The sequence below is a fragment of the Helicoverpa zea genome, chromosome 30 (assembly GCF_022581195.2).
Source record: "Helicoverpa zea isolate HzStark_Cry1AcR chromosome 30, ilHelZeax1.1, whole genome shotgun sequence".
Taxonomy (NCBI): domain Eukaryota; kingdom Metazoa; phylum Arthropoda; class Insecta; order Lepidoptera; family Noctuidae; genus Helicoverpa; species Helicoverpa zea.
This window is the reverse complement of record NC_061481.1, coordinates 660188-681738: the sequence shown is the minus strand read 5'-3', so window position 1 is coordinate 681738 and position 21551 is coordinate 660188. Positions and strand designations below refer to the sequence as shown.

The window sequence follows — 21551 nt, the reverse complement described above, 5'->3', positions numbered from 1 at the left end:
AATATTTTCTCAAATCTAACCAATAGTATCTAACTTTAAAACTTTGTTTGTTTGTTTGGTTGTAATGGATAAACTCAAAAACTACTGGACCGAATTTAAATATTCTTTCACCATTATAAAGCTATATTATCTGCGAGTAACATAGGCTATATTTTATCCCGGTGCGGGCAGTAGCTACCACGGGACGCGGGTGAAACTGCGGGAAAACGGCTAGTATGATATATTATAATATGTCGGTCTCATCCTCCGAGCCTTTTTCCCAAACTATGTTGGGGTAGGCTTTCAGTCTAACCGGATTCAGCTGAGCACCAGTGCTTTACAAGAAGCGACTGCCTATCTGACCTCCTCAACCCAGTTACCCGGGCAACCCGATACCCCTTGATTAGACTGGTGTCAGACTTACTGGCTTCTGACTACCCGTAACGACTGCCAAGGATGTTCAATGACAGCCGGGACCTACAGTTTAACGTGCCATCCGAAACACAGTCATTTGGTGTCTAAGATATACTTAGAAAGTACATACAAACTTAGAAAAGTTGCATTGGTACTTGCCTGACCTGGAATCGAACCCACAATATGATAATATGTCGGTCTAATAGGTTTAATTTTAATCATAAAATCCTAAACTAATTTCCAAGTATAGAACCTTTGAAACAAAAAAAAACAAAACAATACTACAATGTAAGATACTAGGTACTCAATCAAAAATTGTAATCTCAACAATGCCTACGACGTAGCATGACGTACTATTAGCTACGGCGTAGCGTCACCTACGAAAATGTCGTAGTCAGTAAAAGTTGAATTTTAAGTCGTGTTTTATTTTAATTGTGAGAAAAATATAAATAATGGTCATACGTAAATATATTTAGGTGGTAAAATACTAACTGTTTTCTGATAGATTTCACGGGATTTTGAAAAAAATACTACCTATTTAGAGTTCTTAGAAAAATCTTGCTATAGCTGTCTACAAGAATAATTTACTAAATTGCATACAGAGGTGTCTGTCTAATTCTTATACTAAATTGTATAATATGTTGGTAATATTATTACCACAAAAGTATACTTACTTACAAAAAGTCTATTTAATTTTAAATACATGAAAACATACTGACGAATTGTCAAAACCTGTATTTATACACAAAACAAAAGTTAATTATTTTCAAACAACTTCCAAATTACGTCACAAAGTAATATTTAATTACAATATGACAATTAAAAATAGCTTAAATAAGTCTATACTAATACTAGTCAGTTTCCCGCGGTTTCACCCGCGTCCCGTGGGAACTACTGCCCGTACCGGGATAAAATATAGCCTATGTTACTCGGGAAGAGTGTAGCGCCCCAACAGTGAAAGAATTTTTGAAATTAGTTTTATAGTTTTAGAGGTTTATCCCTCACAACAAAATATATTTTTTTTATCTGACTTAAAACATTATTAGGTACTTAAAAATATACTTATAATTAAAAATAGCTTTATTTAAAGTTATATTAATAAAAAAAACAGTGTATTAAAACAATAATATTATAACATTTAATATAAATATATATGTGCTTATGAACTCGCGCCGATACGCTTTCTCTTTCGCACGCTATCTATCCTTGTCTAACATGGATTGTGATTTCTTAGCTTGGAGCATTGGATGCGGTAATGTGAAAATATTTTGTGACATAAAAAAGTTTTTCTTCACACATTCAGAGAGCTTCATATAGCGTAGTAGCTTAAAAAGTCGTGGTGGCCTAGTGTGCAAAGAACCAACCTCTCGAGTATGAGGGCGCGGGTTCGATTCCAGGTCAGGCAAGTACCAATGCAACTTTTCTAAGTTTGTATGTACTTTCTAAGTATATCTTAGACACCAATGACTGTGTTTTGGATGGCACGTTAAACTGTAGGTCCCGGCTGTCATTGAACATCGTTAGCAGTCGTTACGGGTAGTCAGAAGTCAGTAAGTCTGACACCAGTCTAACCAAGGGGTATCGGGTTGCCTGGGTAACTGGGTTGAGGAGATCAGATAGGCAGTCGCTTCTTGTAAAGCACTGGTACTCAGCTGAATCCGGTTAGACTGGAAGCCGACCCCAACATAGTTTGGGAAAAAGGCTCGGAGGATGATATAGCGTAGTAGCTTAGTTTATTGATAGACATACTTTAGTTAGGTACTTTTCGTTTCTAAATACTAGACATGTTTGTACATATTACCTACGCCAGCTATTGACACCTATTTTATCCGCACTCCCTGAGACCTGCTCAGCTCACTCGGTTCAAAGGAAACGTAAACCTTAAGCTTTCCTCGATAAATGGGCTATCCAACACTGAACGAAATGTTCAAATAGGTCCCACAGTTCTTTGTGGAACGATTTTACTACTATAAAACATTCTTAAACAAAAAAATCTAAATATGTAGTGTCAATAATACATAAAACAATCTAATATCTCATTTTCAACCAGTAATCACTACAAAAACCATTCACACGGTCCAAAACGCAACCCCCAAAAAGCCAGATCCAAAACAGCACCCCAAACTTATAGACTCCTGGTCACAAAATATCGAACCTTCCTCAGTGTATGCCGAGCGTCGCGAGGGAGACCCCGCGTTTTCATTCACAAGAAACCTTAACAAAAACCTATTGAAAAAGCCCCAAATTTAATCCAAAAAATATATTTTTTTGTCAAAAATTTCGTATCTGTTAAATTGTGTTACTAATTGTTTGTGTCTAAGAGTGTGAACTGGGAGTTTCGTTAAGATATCCTGTGCGCCCAATATGGCTGAGTTTCAGAGCCAGCCACTGGATTTTCAGTCGTTCTAGGGTGTTGTCTATCTAAAAACAGCGGTAAGTTATCGAAATCTTTCATTTTAGTAGTTAATATTTGTATTTTAAGTTAAAATTTGATTGAAGTCGATTTTAAGTCAATACTCTATCCTTGAACAGGACAATCGCAATATGTGTAGTGTGTTCGTGCCTCTCATGGTTTTTAGCTGTAGCAGATGGTATATCGTCAAATCTTTAGTATAGACTACAAAAAACCTTTAAAATTAGAGTTAAAAATATAGATTAAGACAATAGTAGCAAGTTTATATAGAAAAAATGCTTACAGACTCCAAATTTCATGACTAATACATATTTATATATAGAGAGTATTTCGTATGAGTTCATGGTTGTAGGTACCAAATGTAGGTACGTTTTTGTACACCAATGACTGAGTAAAGGTGAAGGAAAACATCTTGAGGAAACCTGGACTATAAAGTCTGAAATCAGCAACCCGCATTGAGCAAGCGTGGTGATTAATGCTCAATCCTTCTCCGTATGAGAGGAGGCCGCAGCCCAGCAGTGGGACGATAAAAAGGCTGAACATAATTAACTGTTAAAAAAATCTTGATATTGAAAAAGGTTAAAAGTGACAATATTTCGGTAAAATAATAATTGTAGTAAGTGGTTGATTGTGTGATCTTTTGAAAAGGTCAAATGGCAGTCAATATTTTGTGCTAGCAAACCATAGTGATTGTACAAGAATAAGGCTATATTTTTAAGAAAATTGATAAAACGATGGTACTCAGCTACATCTGGTTAGACTGGAAGCCGACACCAACATAATTGGGAAAAGGTTAGGCAGATGAGGTGTACTTACAGTTACTTGTGAGATGACGGCAGATAGAAGAGTGTGAAAGAAAAACATGCTGCCTTAACCACACATAAAATTGGAATAAAGGCAAGTACTAATTAGTCATTCCTACCAGTTTCGCTCACGTCGGTTGAACCACTTCCTGGAACCGGGTAATAAGTAATCTATTTCGTCTCTCATTCTCTAGCGTCCAGGTAGATCTTTCTTCGGCTTCTATTTTTATTTATTTATTTTAAAATTTTTGAACACACAGATAATAAAGAAAGATGGCAGGAAAGAAAGAATTTACAAAGCTAATGCTTATTTCTAAAGAAATCTCTTCCAGCATACCTGGGAAAGGAAAATGAGAATAAAAGAGATGTAGACAGTGGGTGAAAAGCAAGGGAAACAGAAATTAAAATGGAAGAAAACAGCTACATTGTGTACCAAATGTTATTTAAATGATGTGTGATTGATGTTTTCGCCTATAATTACCGAATCAATCCTGTCAAATATATGTCATATCTAGCCTATAGTGTCCAAGTTATACTTAGACAGTACATACAAACTTAGAAAAGTTGCATTGGTACTTGCCTGACCTGGAATCGAACACACTCATACTTGAGAGGTTGGTTCTTTACCCACTAGGTCACCACGATTTTATATATTTAGTGATATGTTTATCAAAATTATTATTTCTTGTGACCTTGAGTATTAATTTAATTTCACCTTTAGTTATCAAAGGTTAGGTGTCAAAACGTCTAAAAAAGTAAGTGGAAATATCATGATAATTGTGGTTTATGATAACGTTATATTAAATTATTAAGTAACTGTTATATTTGTGAATAAATAAATGGTTTAATTATAATATCTACAGTACCTACTTTTTTCGCGTCCCGTGGCAACTACTGCCCGTACCGGTATAAAATGCTATGCTACTAGGAGATAGCCTAGCGTAGCATAGCTACGAGAGACCTTCGTTTATACTACGTGGTTGCTACGAGAGGTCTACGATAATACTACGTAGATGCTACGAGATACCTAAGATAAAACCACGTAATTGCTACGAGAGACCTACGATAATACTACGTAGTTGCTACGAGAGGTCTACGATAATACTACGTAGTTGTTACGTCAGGCCTACGAAGCTATTACGTAGTTGCTACGAGAGGCCTACGATAATACTACGTAGTTGTTACGAGAAGCCTACGATAGTACTACGTAGTTGCTACGAGAGGTCTACGATAATACTACGTAGTAGCTGCGAGAATATGATAGAAGGTTACTCGCAGTTCAATGTAGGGCAATAACTGTCTTATAGTATTTTTATACAAGTTGAATGCCACGGCTTCGCTCGATGTGGCTTTAATTTTTAATGAGAATATAAATGGTGTTATACATACGAATGTATTTTTGTTTGTGTGTGGCGCTTTTACATAAACCCAAATTAGGAGATATTATTTTAAGAAAATTGGTCTGATTATATCTTACTTCGTCGGTCGCCGGAAGACGCTGGATAAAGGTCGCTTCCAACAGGTATCTGTGGAGATCAAAGGGAGAGCTCTATATTCAGCAGTGGACGTCCTATGGCTGAGATGATGATGATGATGATATCTTACTTCTATTCGTATGTACGAAATAGTTAAAATATTTCTGGTATGAAGGTTAAATATGTATCTATTTTATGCAACTTAAAAAATTGAATGATTTCTAACATTTATCATTGGCCTAGCCTTTTCCCAACTTCTCTCAACTTACCTATATGTTTTCAAAATTTGTATAATAAACAAAAATACATTAATTTTATACCTTTGCAAGTAGCCTTACCAACCCTATTTTTAACCGACTTCCCAAAAAAGAGAACGTTCTCAATTCGTCGGGATCTTTTTTGTTTCTTTCCTTGTTTAACTACTAAACTGATTTAAAAAAATATATGAATCTCAAAGCCTATAAAACCATAGAAAACAACTAGTATTATTTATTTATTTCAACCATCCCCCATACACTGACAATATAATAATATAAAAAGGTTCTCAAACCCCCGTGGAATAGAGTTTATTGTACAAATTGGGTTTCAGACAGTCACCTACAAATCAAAGAGGGTTTGGTTAAAAGCTTGCTTTTATTTATATCTATAAACTAATATTATAAAGCTGAAGAGTTTGTTTATTTGTTAGAAAACGATAATCTCAGGAAATAATGGTCATCATCAGCAGTGTGTATAACGTGTTTTTCTTTTAATGCATGCTGAGTTTACCTACAAGTGATTTTTACACTATTATTAAGTTATATAACATGTTATTTTAGCCGTATCAGTGTATACAATCGGTGAACCAATATAAATAAATGAAATCATCATCTTCCGAGCCTTTTCTCAAAACTATATTGGGGTCGGCTTCCAGTCTAACTGGATGCAGCTGAGTACCAGTGTGCCACAAGGAGCGACTACCCTGACCTCTGGGTAAGAGCCAAAATCCCTAGGTAAGACTGGTTGTCAACTCACTGACTACTCTCAAATGACTCTCAACGACTGCCAAAGATGTTCAAATGACAGCTGAGACCTAAAGTTTATCGTCAAAACACAGTCATTTTTGTTCAAGATATACTTTAGACAGTACATACGATCTTAAAAAAATTGCATTTATGCTTACCTGATCTGGGATCAAACACACTCTTACTTGAGAGATTGGTTCCTTCCCCACTAGGCCACCACGAATTGTAATAAGTGAATTAAGTAATTTATATAATAAAATTCATCATATATATTAAATAAAAACGTCTTATAAGGAAGGTACCTTAACTCTGTCATCAAAAATAGATCAAATAATCATTAACGTCTTTTAATACCTGTCGGAGATAAATTAACGAGTTCCTTACTATGGATTAAGGGTACTAAGATATATAGGGGTGTTTAGGATGCTTTACAAATTGAGGGGCTCGTGGTAACTCGAGCAGACACGTGGTAAAGTGGAGGGCACAATGCTGTACTAAGATCGGAGAGCGCGCTGCGGGTTGTTCGAAAGAGATACCGCGGCCCTGGCACATAAAAAGGCCTATGACGGAACACGACGGTGTTTAGTCAGTAAGAGTCTGACATTCCCTCGCCGCTGGTAACCCAAAGCGGGAGGGGTCATTTGATGATTTTTGAAAAAAAAAAAAAAAGATCGGAGAGTGCAGGTGTCTAGTGCCGATTTCGGCCACGGTGGCTGTTCTCATACAAGGAGATCAGCCAGCTGCGCAGGACATATTATAGTGCAGGCACATTTGCTAGGACACAGGTGCACTCACTATTCCTTCACTCTTATAGTCTTCAATGCGAGTGTGTGGGTTCGATTCCAGGTCTGGCAAGTACCAATGTAACTTTTCTAAGTATATATGTAGTATCTTGGACGCCAATTAACTGATTAGAGGTGAAGGAAAACATCTTGAGGAAACCTGGACTTTAAAGTGTGAAATCGTCAATCTGTCTTGATCAAGCGTGGTGATTAATGCTCATTCCTTTTCTGTCTGAGAAGAGACAAGGTACACAAATAGTCTAGAGCCTAAGAAAGGATGGTACTAGGATAGGAGTTACTTTTTATTCTGATGCGGGAAGTAGTTACCTCTGCACGCAATATAATCACGTGAAGCAGCTAGTTATATTGTAAGTGTCTAAGAATCTTCTACATAGGAAAAATCATAACCCTCCCTTCACTGAAGTCGGTAAAAAAAACAACCAAATCCAGAGCACTTCACTATTTATTAAAAACTTAACCCAATAAACGTCAAATCTTTGCCTAAAATCAAACTTTAAAGTCATTTGAATTTCATACAACGATACACAATCAAATACCGACCTTACATTCATAACAATAAGAGCTAATTTCCCATAGCAAGACGACGCACCCAATTTTTGAATCCCCTTCTAATACCGACAAAGAATTTTAGGCTTTAAGTTCCAAGTGTTAAAGTGTATATTTCTGTGTATGTTTTTTTCTATGGGGTTCTAAAAGTCTAGTAATTCAATTCTATAGGATTTTTGCTATAAGATCTTTTTAGCCATATGTCAGGGGTCCATTCAGACTCCCCGGTTAGACTGGAAGCCGACCCCAACATAGTTGGGAAAAGGCTCGGAGGATGATGTCAGGGGGTCCCATAAAATGTTATTAATGGGTGTGTCTGTTTATTGATGGCTTTTAAAAATAATGGGATCAGGTAGAGGGCTTTTAAGTTTTAAGGGTAGTAGGTTTGGTTACCGGTTTCGGTAAAATGGTATTTTTAATTAGATTTTTTGTTGTTTAATCAATGAAGAGTGCAGTGATGGTATTTTGGTTGTGCAATTTAGTTATTTTTTAAAGATTTTAATTTCAATTTTTTCAGTTAATTGCTAGTTATAGAGGTACATTTATACTTTATGTAAAGAGGTAAAGTTTTAACCGAATTTATATTTTTTTGTGTACTAAATAGAAGCCAAAGTTATTTATGAGTCTCATACATAGCCAATATATACACGTTAAACTGTAGGTCCCGGCTGTCATTGAACATCCTTGGCAGTCGTTACGGGTAGTCAGAAGCCAGTAAGTCTGACATCAGTCTAACCAAGGGGTATCGGGTTGCCCGGGTAACTGGGTTGAGGAGGTCAGATAGGCAGTCGCTTCTTGTAAAGCACCGGTACTCAGCTGAATCCGGTTAGACTGGAAGCCGACCCCAACATGATTGGGAGAAAGGCTCGGAGGATGATACATAGCCAATATTTTATCGATGTATTGGAAATAGTGACCTCGGGTCCCGGGTGGCGCTGGAGTAAAATGCCTAGTTCTTTAATATTATAATATTTAAGTTTTTTTTTCAGGTACACATTGCGGCCTCCTGCATTCGAAATTAAGAGGTATGTCTTTGTTTTAAATTATGTCTATTCAAAAACGAAACTCAAACTCAAAAACGTTTATTCAAAGGCTGATAAAACAGCACTTTTCGAACGTCAAAAACAAAAGACAGCCTCCAAAACGCCCGCCCTTCACCACTTCCTATGTGTTTTTGCTGGGAAGAAGAAGTGGCGCAACAAACTCCCCAGCAACACATGTCCGTCTATTAGGTTGGGAGATCCATCACCAACTTCCAGACCTTTTTATGAAAGTTACTTGAAAGTCAGTAAGCGATTTTCTCGACCTGGGCATCGAACCCAAGACCCTAGCACGGCAGTTGCCACGACTAGACCAAAGAGGCAATTAAAATTGAGCCGACCACAAAAAAACAATAATTGTGATTCGAATAGGTTTTTGAAAATTAAGATCTCCCGTCGTTCTATTGTTTGTTTTAACAAATCTAGCACCCTCTTGATTGCTTTCAACCCTTTTATAAAAAGTGATTGACTTTAGCTACCCTAAAAACTAGTCTAGACTTTAATTTAGACTTTTTTAGGGTTCCGTACCCAAAGGGTAAAACGGGACCCTATTGTTTTCGCTCCTCTGTTCGTCCGTCCGTTTGTCACCAGGCTGTATCTCATGAACCGTGATAGTTAGAGAGCTGAAATTTTCACAGATGACGTATTTTTGTTGCTGCTATAATAACGAATACTGAAAACTAGAATTAAATTAATATTTTGGGGGCTCCCATACAAAAACCGTGATTTTTTTATCCGTTTTACAAATAATGGTACGGAACGCTTCGTGCGCGAGTACGAATCGCACTTGGCCGGTTTTTTAGGTTTCTTTTATACTACTGCCGGGGCTGCGGGATTGTTCGCGCTCATTACCGCGGCGCTGGTACATAAAGGGCTTTAGAAGGAACATGGCGGGGTTTAGTCAGTAAGAGTCTGACACTCCCTCACGATGCACCCACAACGGGTGACATCTGATGATTTCCCATCAAAACAAAAGAGTTTTCTATATACTATTTCAGAAGCCACCTAACTAAAGATAAACAATCTTGATACTATGGACTTTGTACACAAATACATACAGGAATGAATTTTACCCAGTGCGCAAACTTTGTCAACTTATAGTTAAATAACTTTTATAGATACGTATATTTTTATTTTGTAGTGTTTTAGTACAAAAAAGAAAAGTTATTGATATCGAAAGATGTTTATTTTGTCACCGATAGTACGGTCACAGTCGTTATAGTATGCACGGCGGCAACGCGAAACCGGTTTACTGACGCGAGCTTCGCTCGGCGCGCGTAAGAATAGTTGGTATCCATATTTTGCTGATTTTAGGGCGGACAAAAGAATGAAAAAATTTTTTTTACTGATGATGCAGATATGTTCTGTTAACGATTCTGGACCACCAGTTTTTTTTTGCGCACTGCTTAAAATTCATTCCTGTATTAAATAAATGAACTACTTTTTTTTTCCTATTAGAATCATGCGATCTGTCTTCTGACTATAAATGAACTACTGAATAAAATAATGATTCAATTGATTAAGTAATTTTTAAATATATTTTTTTAGAAAATCGTGTATTCAAAGCTTTTAATTGGTCTGATACCGGCTAAATACCTGATCTCTGTAATGTGCGTACTACCATTCATCTTCATACTGATTTATGAGCCCAAACAAACTGTCGGCTGACTGAAAAGTCTGTAATCCCTATTAATGTTTTAAATGTAAATGCAAAAGTAACTCTGTCTGTCTGTTACGCTTTCACGTCTAAGCCACTGAACTGATTTTAATAAAATTTGGTACAGAGATAGAGTTGACCTTGAGAAAGAACATAGAATAGTTTTTATCCTGGACTTTTGAAGAATTCTCTTGGAATATATAACCGAACTCTACGCGGGCGAAGCCGCGGGCGGAAGCTAGTGAGTAATATTGGTTAATTTGGGCTTGAATAACTAGTAACTAAATGTTCACAAATAGATAAATTCTTGACATTTTAAACTTTTCTATTATTCTGACATTTAGCGCCCTCTACAGTGATATTTTGAAATTATTAGTTCTTTACCCTTTAGAATGCTACCTTGCTTACTCACCCAGTTACATATTGAATATTTATTTGTTTTTTAAGGTTCCGTAAAGATTAAAAGGGGACCCTAATACAAAGACTTTGCTGTCCGTCTGCCACCAGGCTGTATCTCATACACCGTGATAGTTACACAGTTGACATTTTCACAGATGATCTATATCTGTTGCCGCTATAACAACAAATACTGAAAACAAGAATTAAACAAACATTCAGGGGGCCGGCACACCAAAAACGTGATTTTTTGGCCTTTTTACAGATTGTGAACCGAAATCATTTATTCAAACCAGGTTGAAATTCAGCAAAATTCAAATTCAGCAAAATTACAAAGACAGCCCCCAAAACGCCCGCCCTTCACCACTTCCTATGTGTTATTGCTGGGAAGAAGAAGTGGCGCAAGAAACTCCCCAGCAACACATGTCTGTCTGTAGGTTAGAGGAACCTTTTAACCAGGGCCGTCTTTAAACTATTTGAGGCCCTGGGCACATTAGGATCATGGGGCCCCTATGACCTTGAGAAAACACTATTTAGTGATAATATATAAAGAAAGTAGACAAACAAGGTTCTAAATTTATTTCTATTCAGTTACTAACTTTAAAAAAATAGGATATATAAAAAATAATCTACAAAAGTAACTCGCTTAGCATAAAATCCTTAGATTAACTCTATGTTGATTGCAAAGGTACCACCCTTCTAGATTTAAGACGAGCAAAATTGTTAATCACTTCTTCAAAATCTATGGTAGGTATTGAGAATATCACATTCTATGGACATCAGCGACAAACTAGTTAATCTCTCTTGAAGCATTGTACTTCTTAATTCATTTTTTATTCGTTTCAATTTGGAGAAGGAGCCTTCTCCGCCAGTGGCGGCGTAGCATCGGGTAGCACCTGAGGCGGGCTACTTATTGAGCAACCCCCTTCCAAAAAAAAAACGACAAAATATAATCACGTAGTAAAATCATACAGAATTAACACAAAAGTACTCAAACAAGTTTAAAAAAAGCGACCAGGAAGTGAAGCAGCTGCGAGCTCAACATTTTTTGACATTTGGGACGCAAAAGTCCTCCACCTCCGCTTACAAATAGCGCCTAAATAGCTTAGAAATATTCACTGTAAAGTGATTTTTTATTGATATTTTAAGGACTCTCTATCTAATCTGGCAGGAACTAGGGGCCCCATTCGATCGCGGGGCCCTGGGCACTTGCCCATAGTGCCCAGTGGAGAAGAGGGGCCTGCTTTTAACAGTGTTTTATGTATAAATTGGTATAGGTACAATGAGAATAAAAAATATACAGAAATGACATATTTTTGATGAAACTGTAAATTCTGCTGTAGAAAAATCCCAGTCTAGTTATAACAAGATTATGTTATATTAAGTGATTACTAAATAAAGGTAGCACTATTTTTAGTTACAACAATAAACATATAGATGGCGTTGTACACAATTAGGTTGATTAAAGTTAAGAATAACAACAGAAGGGTGGCGTAGGGTTGTTACAAAAAGGTAACGCAAAGACGGTTGGCCTGATTGAAATAATATTATTTTTAACGCTACACATATTTTTCCTAACGTTTTACTTGATGGATTTCTGCAAAGTAGCAACTGCTTCTATAATTTAATATTTTTTTTATCTAACCTAATATAATACAAATGTTTTTGTTTTCCCGCGGTTTGAGTCTCATCTCGGGAGAATTTCTTCAAGAACCGGCATAAAACGTAGCCTATGTTTCTCGGTAAGAGTGTAACTTCTCAACAGTGACAGAATTTATCAAATTGGTTCAGTAGTTTCGGAGTCTCTAGGGCACAAACAACCAAACAAAAAATGGTTCCTCTTTATGCTATTACCAGTCTTACCAAGGGGTACTGGGTTGCTCGGGTAACTGTGTTGAGTAGATCAGATAGGCAGTCGCTCCTTGTGTCACACTGGTACTCAGCTGCACCCGGTTAGACTGGAAGCCGACCCCAACATAGTTGGGAAAAGGCTGGGGAGATGATGTTTAACTTTTAATTAGACATAATATGAATTAGTAGGATTATCGCCAACCCTACCATTGTATAAAGGTAGAGAGCTCGCGTGACAAGTAACAATATATTCTACTGGCTGGTTAGGCCGTTGTTTTTACTGTGTTTAATTGCGAATGTGAATTAAAATCATTAGCACTGGGGTTTTCACTGGTTTAATTAAGACGTAATTTTTGGGTAAAATTCTATCATCTGCATAGCCTTTTTCCCAACTATGTTGGGGTCGGCTTCCAGTCTAACCGGATGCAGCTGAGTACCAGTGTGCCACAAGGAGCAACTGCCCATCTGATCTCCTCAACCCAGGAAACTGGTGTCAGTCTTACTGGCTTCCGACTACCCGTAACGACTGCCAAGGATGTTCAATGACAGCCGGGACCTACAGTTTAACGTGCTATCCGAAACACAGTCATTGGTGTCTAAGATATACTTAGAAAGCACATACAAACTTAGGAAAGATGCATTGGTACTTCATCATCATCATCATCATCATCTCAGCCATATGACGTCCACAACTGAACATAGGCCTCCCCCTTAGATCTCCACAGATACCTGTTGGAGGCGACCTGCATCCAGCGTCTTCTGCATTGATACTTGCCTGACTTGGAATCGAACACACTCATACTTGAGAGGTTGGTTCTTTACCTTTGGGCCTTCAAGACCTTATTAATAAATAGTGAAAATAATAACAATGTCGTGTTTGAAGCTATTACGAATAAAACAGTGTCAACACGTGATTATAATTCAATGTGCAGTTGCTTGCATGCAACGCTGCACTATTAACTATATTGATTTTAGTTAACTTTACAAGCTGTGAACTTGCGAACATTTTTAGGGTTACTTACTTAAAGGGTAAAACGGGACCCTATTAATAAGACTTAGCTGTCCGTCTGTCACCAGGCTGTATCTCATACACCGTGACAGATAGGCAGTTTTAATAATGTATTATTGATGCTGCTGTTTGATGTCCTAGTAGCTGTTCTCATGTAAGAAGTTCAGGAGCGCAGGACATATTATAGTGCTGGCACATTTGATTGGACACAGGTGCACTCACTATTTCTTCACTCTCATAGCGCGATGCGACGACAATCCGACACCACCGGAGAGAGATCGACGTGCTTTTCGATGCACGGGTGTATTAATCACCAACTTCCAAGCTCCGGGCTGCTTTCTGAAAGTTTCTGAAACCCACAAAGCAATTTCGACCCGAGAATCGAACCCGCGCTAGCGACAACTAGACTAACAAGGCAGTCTGAGTAATTAGGCAGGAAATGACAAAAAAAGATTTTTAATAGTTTTTTTGCCTGAACTTTCGACTATACGATTCAGAATTATTTTTCAATTGTTTTTTTTTCAGTCCTAACTCCATAACCACAGTGTACAAACATGTCACCCGATGGTATCGCTCATGCGAGCGCTACGTTATCATATCCTATGCACAGCACACAGTGCACCTACTGTGTGTAATTATACTGTGACACAACGTGATTGACGGGGGCACGTAACTTGTGTTGGCTTAAGCTGGATAATATAGGTATCTTATAGGATTTTGATGTGATTTTTGCAAACTATAGATTACTAGCCGTTTTCCCGCGGTTTTACCTAAAGCTCTCATGGTAATTACTGCCCAAAACGGGATAAAATATAGCCTATGTAACTTTGGGATAATGTAGCTTTCTAACAGTGAAAGAATTTTTAAAATCGGTCCAGTAGTTTTTGAGTTACTCCATCACAAACAAACAAGCAAAAATATTTTTTTTTCCGTCCGGCTTAAGTTCTTTGGCACAGTGTACAAACTCATGTCACCCGATGGTATCGCTCACGCGAGCGCTACGTTATCATATCCTATGCACAGCACACAATGCACCTACTGTATGTAATTATACTGTGACACAACGTGATTGACGGCACGTAACTTGTGTTGGTTTAAGCTGGATATTATACATTTTGATGTGATTTTTGCAAATTATAGTTGTCTGACTGGTTGTCAGGCTTACTGAAGCATACCATGTATCAAGCGTTGCTTAATCTTATGATCGATATATACGATATATCGATCGCAGTTACCTGGCCACGAACCCACGAAATCGTCAAATGACGGCTCCTACTGTGTGTGCAGCGCTCGGGAGTATCAGACTCTTACTGACTAAACCCCGCCATGTTCCTTCTTAAGCCCTTTATGTACCAGCGCCGCGGTAATGAGCGCGAACAATCCTGCAGCCCCGGCAGGCCTTGCCCCCCCACACTTTAAATTACAGGTATCTCCAAGTTTTCGTTTGAATAATTGAATTGACTTTCTTACTGGAATATCGTACTTTACAGGAGTTGTGTGTTTAAATATTAGATTACTTTTAAAAGTAAAGTAAAGTCGATCTTTTGACTTCCAATCAGATATTGATGATGTTGTTTTCTTGACTAGGGTTTGCCTGCGGTTTTACTCGCATTTTCTAGGGATTTTTATGTCGGGTCGTGTTTTAAGCCGTCAGCAATTTATTTTTGGATGGCTCGGTAGGTTTGTTTAGTAAAATCTGAGGGCACGGCAGTGCCCCAGCCAAGACTCGAGCAAAGCGGGCACGGCCGTACCATCTTTTCTCGAAGCGTTTCGCGGCTATTTCAGCCCCCTGTATCTTCCATGTGAACAAAGCTAGGAGTTTAGGTTTTCGATGACCAAGAGTAAGTATTAGAACAAGCTCAGTCTCAAAATTACAAGACATTTGAATAAATAGTTTACGAGCTATGAGCGATCAAAGTTACACCATTTTGTCACTGACTCACTGACCGATCATCAAAAGTCTAAGGTACTTCTAGCAAACTTAGAACCTTCAAATTTGGCACCAAGATAGGTTATTAGCTACATATAAAGGGAAAATTATAAAAACCTTAAAACTTAATAAAAAAATAGGAAACAAATTTATATTTGCGTTTTTTCAAGAACATTGTGTATGAATTTTGACTGCATTGATAACTTTGTTATTTATTTATGTACAAAATGTTACTATTTGTTTTATTGTTACGTAGTGTGGTGTATTGTTATTATGTTTAAGCTAGGTTAAAATGAAATGAATAATGATAAAATCTTTCATATTAATGCAGTGCGACAAATACTGCATGCTCGCACGATAGATGGCATTGTCCTGGTCTAAATCGCGCTATGGTTTCGTTATATAGCTTAGTATAAGTAGTACTAAAAAAAAAAAAAAAAAAAAAAATTTCATGTGATAGCGCCATCTACCTCTGAAATAAATCTCTTTCATTCTTAAAGATATTCGATTCAAAAATTCGACAATTTTGAAATTTTTTAGTTTATTTAAAAAAAATGTTGTGTACATATTTAGTTAGTTGCATGTAAGTTAATTTAATTTGTTATACCTATACTTAGAGAAGAAAGAGACCTACAAAAAATAAATTAGATCCCACCAAAAACATTAAATGTAAAAAAAGCCAATCCTCTACGCAATTCCTCCACCGTAAAAAGTTTTGAGATCGCATAGAAGCCAAGTCCTGTTCAACTTTATTTGTAATAATAAATCAATATTTTGTGACTATATCAATAGTTTTATTCACATTACAATAATAATGTCTTGGCCGTGAGCACAAGTTAAAAGTCGCTCCTTGAAATAATGTGTAAATACCATTGAATTGATAAATTCTATATGGACATGATTTTACGATTGGACTGATTATGGACTGATTGGAATTTGAGATCACCATGGACTAAACATGCGCCATAGTACATGTGCAGTTCATTGATGTTGGATGACAATTAAATAAACTAAAAGTATTTAATTCTGTAATATTAAACTTTATGTTTGACTTTCCCCTTTCCAAGATATGCTGTATTATATTTGTAGTTTATTGTGCTCATGGCCAAGTCAGTATTATTGTAATGTGAACAAAACTATTGATATAGTCACAAAATATTGATTTATTATTACAAATAAAGTTGAACAGGACTTGGCTTCTATGCGATCTCAAAACTTTTTACGGTGGAGGAATTGCGTAGAGGATTGGCTTTTTTTACATTTAATGTTTTTGGTGGGATCTATATGTCTATACTAATATGATAAAATAGATTTTTTTTTCGTTTGTTTATACGACTAATAAACTACTTTTTCATCCCACCATCTCGGAAAGAGTAGTTTTACCCTTTGATATCTGAGCGCAAAAGTCGTTTTTATCCTCTATAGCGGCAAAGTCATTTGAATTTAGAACATCGTGTGAAATACTCCATTTGTGACAATCTTGATAAGACTTTTCAAACAAATACATACTAAACAAATAAAATACAGCTTAAAATAATTATTCAATTAATTAAGTAATTTATATTATTGTTTGTACATAGATTTTTAACCTCTTTTAATTTTTTAACTGAGTTTTCAAATAAATGAACTTTAATAGGTACTTCTTTTTAATTTGATACTCATATGTGCGCGCCATTTTTTTTAAATTTAGTCTTTTCCATGTAATTTCCTCGATGAAGTGGGATGAAATTATTATTTTTTATTGTTTTGAGGTCGATTTTAAACCTCGTTACATTTTTAAACTGAGTTTTTGCATAAATAAATTTTAATAGGTACATCTTTTTAATTTGCCATGTGTGACGTGCGTGCCATTTACTTTTTTTGAGTTTAGAAATTTCCTCGATGAGGTGGGATGAAAAGTTACGTGTTGCACTCGAGTGCAAAGATTTTTCACCTTGTGCTCTTTTGATTCCCTCGCTATCGCTCAGGATTCTAATTAATGAAACACTCGCTACGCCCGTGTTTCAATTTTAGAATCCTTCGCTTGCTCGGTCATCAAAATTGAGCCCGCGGTTACAAAGCAACTTTGCACTCTTGTATTACAAATAACTATTGACCGATTTGAGAATAGTTCACTGCGTAACAGGCTGAAACCCGACGACGCAACGGGCGGTAGTTTCCACAGTTTTGTTAACGAGCTTATCTCAGGAACCACTAGAATGATTTGAATAAACAATCTGGATTCTAATCCAGATAAGTAGGCTATAGATAGATAGATAGATAGATAAGTAGGCTATCTATAGCCTACTTATCTGGATAGATATCCTCCGAGCCTTTTTCCCAATCATGTTGGGGTCGGCTTCCAGTCTAACCGGATTCAGCTGAGTACCAGTGCTTTACAAGAAGCGACTGCCTATCTGACCTCCTCAACCCAGTTACCCAGGCAACCCGATACCCCTTGGTTAGACTGGTGTCAGACTTACTGGCTTCTGACTACCCGTAACGACTGCCAAGGATGTTCAATGACAGCCGGGACCTACAGTTTAACGTGCCATCCGAAACACAGTCATTGGTGTCTAAGATATACTTAGAAAGTACATACAAACTTAGAAAAGTTGCATTGGTACTTGCCTGACCTGGGATCGAACCCGCGCCCTCATACTTGAGAGGTTGGTCCTTTACCCACTAGGCCACTACGACTTATCTGGATAGATAGATAGATAGATAAGTAGGCTATCTATAGCCTACTTATCTTGACTTTTTCTCCAGGTGCGTGATGTAGTGGCTACGAGAGCCAGTGAAAGGATAGCGGAAGTTTTTAACAAACAAAATACACAAAATATTCAAAGGTTTTTACTCTCTAAACTCTAAAGGGTCAGGTAAAACTTTCCACTTAGCCACTCGTGAAATTGTGACATTCTTCGGGTTAACCCTCAAACCCTTTTGTGAAACAAAGATGTTACGTTACTGTACGTTGAGAGGGTTAAAATGAACTGAAAAAATATCTAAGTTACTTGGATAAATAATATCCCGCGGTTTCACCCGCGTCCCGTGGGAACTACTGTCCGTACCGGGATAAAATATAGCCTATGTTACTCGGGAAGAGTGTAGCGCCCCAACAGTGAAAGAATGTTTAAAATCAGTTCAATAGTTTCGGAACCTTATGGTACAAACAGAGAAATGTTTCCTCTTTATTATTTTAGGATAGATAAATAAAAAAACAATATTTATTACTTTTATATTTTATTAGATAATACATTCAGTCTCACTTAAAACAAAATTATATACAAATTTCACTCATTACACTATTTTGTGTCAATTCAACAACAAAAGTACATGAACACAATCAAGAGCTTTACAATATTTTTTCCCAAAGACGCTTATTTTTTATTGTACTTAAACATTACCGAAATTACTGAGATATTAAGAAATTTTATTTTATTTTATGTGTTTGTGGACTCTAAGGATTGACATACGTTAACTTTGATGTTAAACACTTGAAGACAGTTTTTGCAAACCGTGGTGGTATGATACTTGTTTCTGACGTTATAACTTCTCGGACATATGTAGTTTCTTATATTTGTGTATCTGTAGATATTTCACATCTGTCAAACATTTCATGAAAAACATTTACAGTAAGTTACACCATTTAAATATAATGATAACCGAACCATTTTCAGTTGTCAAATCGCCGAGTTAAGCAATGGGCGGCAAGTATATAATACGGCTGGCTATGGTTTGGTTATCGTTATACATAGTCAAATTGTGTGACTAAATCTTAATAAATAAGAATAGTTATACATTTTCTATTATAAACATTTTATACTTAATATTATATATATTTATTACTAACTTTTATATATATTTTTTGTATTTTTTTTTAGTTTTTTTTTAATTGGTGGAAGTTAATTTCACATTTAGGCAAGATTCCCCCTTTGTGCGGCACTGTTCGGCACACCGCATGTACCTCGTGGTGTACTCGCTGTAGCAAACAGTAACACATTGCGCGCGAACATTACTAACATGTCCGCGACACTGCAACCGCCGCGCGAGCACATGCTAGCTGTGGACTCGCGACATCAAGTACAAATTTTGATGAAATCTCGCCGCCGCGGGATATGCAATAATTCAAATCACAATCTTTGTATTTTGGTTGCAAACTAGCTGTGTCCCGCGGTTTCACCCGCGTTCTGAGATAACTGCTTCACGCTTCTAAAAATCCTTTTTTCACAATATAGTCAAAATTCTTTACATTAAAATGATCAAAAAACCTATATGTTGAAATGACCACCAGAACCTACCAATTGAACGTGCCTTCCGAAACACGGAGGAATTCGTCATGACAAGATGGTAACTCTCGGAGACCAATCTGGGAAGGTCTATTGAACCCCTTAATTTGAAAACATCGATATTCAATTCTGATCTGATCTCTCTCCGGTGGTGTCGGATTGCCGTCCCATCGGGTTATGAGAGTGAAGGAAGAAGTGCACCTGTGTCCAAGCAAATGTGCCCAAACTATAATATGTCCTGCGCAGCTGACCTATCTTCTTAAATGAGAACGGCCGCCGTGGCCGAAATCGGCCGTGGACGCCATTATTATTTTTCAATTCTGATGACAATTCATTATATATGGAGCCAGTAGTGTCTTCTCTTAAGAGAACTTCTCAACGGTTAGGAGCATACATATATGAAACTTTGTACAACAATTAAGTTTTTTAGGGTTCCGTACCCAGGGTTCCGTTCGCTCCTCTGTCCGTCCGTCTGTCCGTCCGTCTGTCACCAGGCTGTATCTCAGTGATAGTTACAGAGTTGAAATTTTCACAGATGATGTATGTCTGTTGCCGCTATAACAACAAGTACTGAAAACTAAAATAGAATAAATATTTTGGGGGCTTACAACAAAAGTGATTTTTTTACTCATTTTTGCTCTGGTACTGAACCCTTCGTGCGCGAGTCCAACTTGCACTTGGTTTTTCAATAATATGCTAAAATCGTGAAAGGATTAGAGCAGCAATTTTATTTTAAAAATTACAAAGGTTTTTAACTTTATTTCTTCAAACATAATAAGTGGGCCAGAGCAAATTATATTTATCATTTTCATTACGATTCAAATGTTTTATAACTGTATACTGATTATCAATAGTATAAGGTTCATTCACCTCTATATGATTTCCATATTTATCATCAATATATTTCTTTATTATCTTGCGTATCTCTTGTATGTCATATTCATTTAAATTATTTAGTATAGGCATGAAGTTATTCACTGATACTTCGTTTGTTTTGAATTTTAATTCTGCTTTTACTATTTTTACATTCGATTGCCAAACTTTTAGACCTATTGATGGATTATTTGTGGGTAAAACTTTAGCCGTATGTGGTTCTTTCTTAGTTATAGCAATATTACCTATTGGTATAGTTAATTCTTCATTATTAGTGTATAGTTTATCTTTTAAACCTTTGCTATTAATATAGTTGATTATACAGTTCTTAATTTCATCGTTATTGTCAAAATTATCTGGTTTAACAGTTACTTTATTTGTAGGATAGTAGTTATTGTAAATTGGACTCTGTGGCTGAACTTTAAGGTCTGATTTTGCTTGTACAGGTAATTCTAGAGTTTCATATTCAGGTGTGTATGTTTCAGGACTTATCGTAGGTATATAAGAATATGGAATAGATGGTCTTGGTGCACTGAAAGGTGCAGTAGGATAGTAAGTTTCTGAAGGTATATTAGAAGACGTTGCAGCCAATTTTTGAGTGGGTAACTGATAAGTTTTGTATCCAGAATACTTTATATCATCTATATTGTCTTTTGGAGGATAATAATATTGATTTTCAGGAAGATATTCTATTGGATTTGGCCCATATATAATTTTTGGGGATTTGGAAGTGGGTTTATCTAAATATTTAGTGTCTAAATAGATTGGACTCCCTTCAGTCGGAGTAATTGGTGTTGAACGCAAATTCTCACTTGGCGTAATGAAATTATAGTTTGAATCGGTAGGAGGATCAATATTACGGCTTGGTTTTTCATCAAGACTTGTAATAATATCGGGGCTTATTTCATTATACGACACTTTAGCATTAATTAAAGATTTAGTAGGTTTTGATTCCCACCTGGGATCTATGACACAAATTAATGGACTCGCTCCTATATGGTTGTTAGCATAGAAATTGTCAAACGTAGCTGAATTTTGTGGTTTTTGATGTAAATTAATACCGATATTTTCAGGTTTTTTATATACGTTT

At 36.6% G+C, this 21551-nt stretch overlaps 1 protein-coding gene across 1 annotated transcript in view; it reads left to right on the top strand.

Moving 5' to 3' along the window:
- Window positions 1–2562: 2562 nt before the first annotated feature.
- The window catches only part of LOC124644614 (igLON family member 5-like), a 114364-nt gene continuing 95375 nt past the window's right edge, over window positions 2563–21551 (top strand). Inside the window, exons 1-2 of the mRNA XM_047184102.1 lie at window positions 2563–2826; window positions 8427–8462. The gene's annotated coding sequence lies outside the window, so the exon portion shown is untranslated. The remainder of the gene's footprint in view (window positions 2827–8426; window positions 8463–21551) is intronic.